This window comes from Phyllobates terribilis, unplaced genomic scaffold (assembly GCF_046119375.1).
Source record: "Phyllobates terribilis strain yellow unplaced genomic scaffold, ASM4611937v1 Scaffold_4__5_contigs__length_816908805, whole genome shotgun sequence".
In the NCBI taxonomy this organism is placed as follows: Eukaryota; Metazoa; Chordata; class Amphibia; order Anura; family Dendrobatidae; genus Phyllobates; species Phyllobates terribilis.
Genome location: NW_027362764.1, coordinates 562970202 through 562977754, shown reverse-complemented (window position 1 = coordinate 562977754; position 7553 = coordinate 562970202).

Here is a 7553-nt window from a genome sequence, read left to right as displayed (position 1 = left end):
ACATCTCAGTGCTGCTTTACAGGACAAATAAACAGTCTGGGTTACAAGATGCCTGTGGTCAAGGCAGAGAGCATTGCAAAGCAACAAGAGTAGTATAATTTATATAAAAAAGTCAGGGAATCCACATACCCTTGGCTTACATAAAAAACTTATTTAATTACAATATACAGTACAAACCAAAAGTTTGGACACACCTTCTCATTTAAATATTTTTCTGTATTTTCCTGACTAGGAAAATTGTACATTCTGACTGAAGGCATCAAAAGTATGTATTAACACATGTGGAATTATATACTTAACAAAAAAGTTTGAAACAACTGAAAATATGTCTTATATTCTAGGTTCTTCAAAGTAGCCACCTTTTGCTTTGATGACTGCTTTACACACTCTTGGCATTCTCTTGATGAGCTTCAAGAGGTAGTCACTCGAAATGGTTTTCACTTCACATGTGAGCCCTGTCAGGTTTAATTTTAATAAGTGGGATTTCTTGCCTTATAAATGGGGTTGGGACCATCAGTTGTGTTGTGCAGAAGTCTGGTGGATACACAGCTGATAGTCCTACTGAATAGACTGTTAGAATTTGTATTATGCAAGAAAAAAGCAGCTAAGTAAAGAAAAACGAGTGGCCATCATTACTTTAAGAAATTAAGGTCAGTCAGTGCGAAAAATTGGGCAAACTTTGAATGTGTCCCCAAGTGCAGTTGCAAAAACTATCAAGCGCTACAAAGAAACTGGCTCACATGAGGACTGCCCCAGGAAAGGAAGACCAAGAGTCACCTCTGCTTCTGAGGATAAGTTTATCCGAGTCACCAGCCTCAGAAATCGCAGGTTAACAGCAGCTCAGATTAGAGACCAGGTCAATGCCACACAGAGTTCTATCAGCAGACATATCTCTACAACAACTGTTAAGAGGAGACTTTGTGCAGCAGGCCTTCATGGTAAAATAGCTGCTAGGAAACCACTGCTAAGGACAGGCAACAAGCAGAAGAGACTTGTTTGGGCTAAAGAACACAAGGAATGGACATTAGAACAGTGGAAATCTGTGCTTTGGTCTGATGAGTCCAAATTTGACATCTTTGGTTCCAACCACCGTGTCTTTGTGCGACGCAGAAAAGGTGAACGGATGGACTCTACATGCCTGGTTCCCACCGTGAAGCATGGAGGGGGAGGTGTGATGGTGTGGGGGTGCTTTGCTGGTGACACTGTTGGGGATTTATTCAAAATTGAAGGCATACTGAACCAGCATGGCTACCACAGCATCTTGCAGCGGCATGCTATTCCATCCGGTTTGCGTTTAGTTGGACCATCATTTATTTTTCAACAGGACAATGACCCCAAACACACCTCCAGGCTGTGTAAGGGCTATTTGACCAAGAAAGAGAGTGATGGAGTGCTACGCCAGTTGACCTGGCCTCCACAGTCACCAGACCTGAACCCAATCGAGATGGTTTGGGGTGAGCTGGACCGCAGAGTGAAGGCAAAAGGGCCAACAAGTGCTAAGCATCTCTGGGAACTTCTTCAAGATTGTTGGAAGACCATTTCTGGTGATTACCTCTTGAAGCTCATCAAGAGAATGCCAAGAGTGTGCAAAGAAGTCATCAAAGCAAAAGGTAGCTTCTTTGAAGAACCTAGAATATAAGACATATTTTCCGTTGTTTTACACTTTTCTGTTAAGTATATAATTCCATATGTGTTAATTCATAGTTTTGATGCCTTCAGTGTGAATGTACAATTTTAATAGTCATGAAAATACAGAAATTTCTTTAAATGAGAAGGTGTGTCCAAACTTTTGGTCTGTACTGTATATGTTTAAAAGATTCTGGTGTAGGCTAGATAACTATAACTGTAGTTTTGCAGTTCAAATCTCTGTATTATCCTGCTTTTGGCATTTTTTCCATAAAGAAAAAACAGTAATTGGACCGAAAAATATAACTTGTTTTGTTAAAAACAATCCCCTAAAAGCTTATCATTGCCTAAGAAAAAAGTTATCCCTTTTCTGTAGAATAGGGGATGATTTGCAGATTGCTATGGGTCAGACCACTGGGACCCCCAGCCATTTGAAGATCAGAGCTTTTCAACCCTGAGAATGGGGCTCTATAGCCAGGTGTTGGATGGAGAGACGGAGCACATGCTTTACCTCTATTTCTTTAATTGTCAATGGGACTGCTGGAAAAAGTTAAGCACTGTACTCAGCTATTTCCAGCAGTCCCATTTACAGTAAATGGAGCAGAAGTTGAGCATGTGTACCTTCACTTCATTCAAGAAGAACCAGTCTCTGGATTCAAGGTCTCTGATCTTGGGATCACCTGAAGGGTCCCAATGGACAGACCAGATTTTTGACTCCAGATTTTATTTAATATACCCTATAACTGCAATTTACATAACTATGTTTAATAGAGTGTCACATCATCTTTACATTAGATGCCTCATATTGGTGTCTGATGTTGTCTTCCTATTGACTCATCTGACACCTCAAGCAACTATATATTGTTCCCACTAATATTGGTAAAATGACACTCAACTTTAAAGAATAATTCAATTTAAACTCAACCTGTCATGAGAAAAAACAGTATTTACCTGCAGCCATAGTGCTAATTTGCTGGTAAATTCCAGGCTAAATGTGTGGGGATCTTTAACTGTTGAGAAAAAATTAAATGATATTCTCCCTGCAGCAACTCAGTTCCTGTCATCTGGGCGGCGCCAAGTGAGTGAGCAGTTACCATATGATGCAGATGCAAGCACTGTAATCTCACCCACTGATCATGACATTCTGATCTACAGAATGTCAATCGGTTGAGCAAGATGTCACTCAGAGATCAGTGGGTGTGGTTACAGTGCTTGTACTGATATGTACAGTTCACTTCTCAGATGACTGGAACCAGATGGTTGCATGGAGAATATACGTTAACTTAATTCTCTCTCTACAACTAAACATCGACTTAGACAGCTACATATGTTTAGAACAGTATTTACCTACAAATTAGCACCATAAATACTGTCTTTTCTCATGACAGGTTCACTTTAAAGTGCCACTTTTAAAGCTGGCTGTTAGAACTCTCCTGTTAGGTTTTATCCATTATGCTGGTCACATGACTGTTTTTGCCTATTTAATCCTGCTCCGCCCTTCTGGCCTTGCTGGACTTCATTGTAATTTCTACTCTTAAGCTAGCCAGGTGTTTTGTAACCTTTCTCAGTCAGTTTAGCTAAGTCTTTTGACCTCTATGTTCTATGTTGTTTGTTTGTCTTTTACTGCTACAATTTCTGCTAGGAGGTGTCCATCTTTCTCCCAGTCCCTAGTTCTTGCAGGGATCCCTCCCTCACATCTATAGGTCTTCGTTCAGATTAGCTGAGGACTTTAGCGGGTCTGATCGCAGGATCAGGTTCCCCGTTACATCGTAGGGATCTAGCTCAGTTCTATTGTAGGGACAGATCTCCTGTCTTTCCTTAGTGCTTGCAGCAGATCATAACAGTAAGTCCAGCCTAAAAAATTTCTCTAAGGAAAGACCTCCAGTTTCCATCATGGTGTCGGTTCAGGATTTGGCTCAACGCCTGCAGGGACTCTCTCTGGAGGTGGCCGAGCTCCAACAACACGTGAGTAGCTGTTCTGGAGCGCATTTTCTGGAGCCAAAGGTACGATTGCCTGATTTATTTTTTGGTGAACAACAAGATTTTTTTTCCTTTAAAAATGCTTGTTTATTGTATTTTCGTTTGAGACCCAGATCCTCTGGTGATGAATCACAGCGCGTAGGGTTCATAATGTCACTTTTGCGCAAAGAACCTCAGGGATGGGCCTTTTCTCTCCAACCTAGTGATCCGTGCTTTAGATCCGTGGATAGTTTTTTTTCTGCTTTGGGGTTGTTGTATGATGATCCTGATCGTGTCTCATCAGCTGAGACGGAATTGAGACATTTGAGGCAGGGATCAGGTAATGTGGAAAATTGTTGTACTCACTTCCGTCGGTGGTCTGCTCAGGTGGGGTGGAACGATTCAGCTCTGAAAAGTTTGTTTCTTGCTGGGCTAGGTGAAAGGGTTAAGGATCTGCTGATTGCTTATCCTACACCTGGAAACTTGCAGGAGGCAATGCAATTAGCTATACGGGTGGACAGGAGACTGCGTGCAAGGGTTAATGAGAGTAAATCCTCTGCCATGTCAGCTCCGAGTCTTGAGAGGGTCTGTACTGACACTGGAGAGCCGATGGAGATGGGGGCGATGTCACCCCGCTCTCAGGAAAAAGACCGCAGGTTTTCTGAAGGTTTGTGCTTCTATTGCGGCAAATCTGACCATTTCATTAAGAACTGTGTGCTTCGTATGAACAAAGAAAAAAAAAAGGTCAGTTACGCCCGTATAGCCTGTTTAAACACAAAGGGTGTATTTCTTTCTGCTACTACCGCAGCTCAGGAAGAATTAATGGAATTTCGGGTATTTGTGGATTGTGGTTCAACTCTGAATGTGATTGACGGGGGATTCTTGGAAAAACTTAATTTAAAACCCAAACCTTTGTCATCCCCTATTGCCGTGGTTTCTGTCGATGGCACTCCCTTGAAATGTGTTACTCACAAGGTTTATGAATTTCCCCTCACTATTAATGGTATTCACCCAGAAAACTTGGATTTGGTGGTATTAAATAATTTGCCTTCTCCAGTAGTTTTGGGGTTGCCCTGGTTAAAATTGCACAATCCTGTACTGGATTGGTCTACCAATGAAATTAAGTCCTGGAGCCCTAAGTGTTATGACAAGTGTTGTAACGGGTGCATTGCTGCTGTGGATAAAGGGGAATTACCTGTACCTATTCAGGATTTTTGGAAAGTTTTTTCTGAGGAGGAGTCGCAAATTTTGCCTCCCCATAGAGACTACGATTGTACCATTGAATTTGTCCCTGGAGCGACTCTTCCTAAAAGTCTTTTATTTAATCTGACTATTCCTGAGAGAAAGGCTTTGGAGGAGTACATACAGACGAGCTTGGCCGCCGGTCATATCAGACCCTCTAAGTCACCTGTGGCTGTTGGATTTTTTTTTTGTTAAAAAAAAGGACGGCGGTTTACGTCCTTGTTTGGACTTTCGCGAGATTAATAAAATTACTGTACGCAATCCCTACCCACTGCCATTGATTCCTGATTTGTTTAACCAGTTAGTGGGGGCCAAGTGGTTCTCTAAAATTGATCTCCGGGGAGCATACAATTTGTTGCCCATGAAGGAGGGTGATGAATGGAAGACTGCTTTTAACACTCCTGTGGGTCATTTTGAGAATTTGGTTATGCCTTTTGGTCTTACCAATGCACCAGCATTTTTTCAGAATCTTATTAATGACATCCTTAGACCTTTGATCGGCAAAAATGTGGTTGTGTATTTGGATGACATTTTGATTTATTCGCCTGACCTGGAGTCTCATTGGCGGAGCGTACGTGAGGTATTGCAGTTATTGATTGACAATTCGCTTTTTGCTAAGCTGGAGAAATGTGAGTTCGCTGTACAGAGAATTAGTTTTTTGGGCTACATTATCTCCAGCGAGGGCTTTGAGATGGACCCGGTGAAAGTTCAAGCTGTGCAGGAAGGGCCTAGGCCTATTGGTTTGAAATCGATACAGAGGTTTTTGGGTTTCGCCAATTATTACAGAAAATTCATAAAAAAAATTTCTATTATTGTTAAACCACTGATCGATCTCACCAGGAAAGGTTCTAATACGGTTCAGTGGACTACTGAGGCCATTGAAGCTTTTGTGTTTCTAAAGGAGAGGTTCAGCTCTGCCCCCATCCTTATGCAGCCTGATGTAACTAAGCCATTTTTGGTTGAGGTTGATGCTTCTTCTGTGGGGGTCGGTGCAGTGTTGTCTCAGGAAAACAAGGATGGAGTACATCCCTGTGCCTTTTTTTCAAAAAATTTTTCTGAGACTGAACTTAGTTACGATATTGGTAATCGGGAATTGCTGGCTATTAAACTCGCATTTGAACACTGGCGTCATCTCTTGGAAGGTGCTGATTTTCCCATTCAGGTTTTCACTGATCATAAAAATCTGATCTATCTTGATGCTGCCAAGCGCTTGAATGCCCGTCAGGCTAGGTGGGCACTTTTTTTTTCGCGGTTTAATTTTTCCTTTACTTACATCCCGGGTACCAAGAATGTTAAAGCTGATGGTTTGTCTCGCAGCTTTTCTCCCATGGTCGGTGCTGAGGAGGAGGAGAGCATTTTACAAGAAGGTGTTGTGATTGCTGCATTGGACTCCGTTTTGGAAGCTGAGATTCTTAAAGCACAGGAGAATGCCCCATCTAACACTCCCCATGGGAGGTTGTTTGTACCTAGGACCTTTAGGAGAGATTTGTTTGTTGAGTGTCATGAGTAGTGTTGAGCCACCCCCGTAGTGTTCGGGTTCGGTTCGGTTCGTCGAACACCGGGATGTTCGAGGAACTGTTCGTCGAACTGTTCGTCGAACACCTTAGAACACCGTCGAACACCGTTAAAACCAATGGCAGGCAAACAAAAACACATAGAAACACATAGAAAACACCTGCAAAGGTGTCCAAAAGCTGACAAACTGCTCAGAAGACACTCTCTTTAAAAAAGCCGGCCGGCAAATTTAGCAGCGGCATACACCGGTACCCGACAATTTAGACAAGAAGGAATAGAGCATCACACATAGATTAGATAGATAGAAACATGTCAGTCACACATATAAGAAGAACAGTGACAGTGTTGGTTACTGCACTTGTCAATTAGTGTAAAGGATTTATTAAAAAAAATATTAGTGTTTTCATGCACCGTCTCTTTAAAAAAGCCAGCCGGCAATTCAGCATCTGTACCCGACAATTTAGAACAGAAAGAATAGAGCTTCACACATAGATTAGATAGATAGAAACATGTCAGTCACATATATAATAAGTACAGTGATAGTGTTGCTTACTGTACTTGTCATTTAGTGTAAAGGATTTATTTAAAAAAATAATAGTGTTTTCATGCACTGTCTCTTTAAAAAAGCCGGCCGGCAATTCAGCATCTGTACCCAACAATTTAGAACAGAAAGATAGAGCATCACACATAGATTAGATAGATAGAAACATGTCAGTCACATATATATGAAGTACAGTGATAGTGTTGGTTACTGTACTTGTCATTTAGTATTAAAATAAAGGATTTATTATTAAAAAAAATTGGCGTGGGGTTCCCCTTAATTTTAGGCTCTAGCGGAGGTTAAGCAGACGGCTGGGGCAGATGTTTGAAGCCTGGGAAGGGGGTAATACCCACGGAGCTTCCCAGGCTACTAATATCAGCCCCCAGCTGAATACATAGCCTTTACTAGCTATTAAAATGGGGGACCCCCCAAAAAAAATGACGTGGGGTCCCCCCTAATTTAATAGCTAGCAAAGGCTAGGCAGACAGCTGGGGGCTGATATTAATAGCCCAGGAAGGGAGCCATGAATATTGGCCCCCTCCCAGGCTAGAAACACCAGCCGTCAGCCGCCCCAGAAATGGCGCATTCATAGGATGCGCCAATTCTGGCACTTAGCCTCGCTCTTCCACGCTGCCCTGGTGCGGTGGCAGGGGGTAATAGGGTTGGGGTT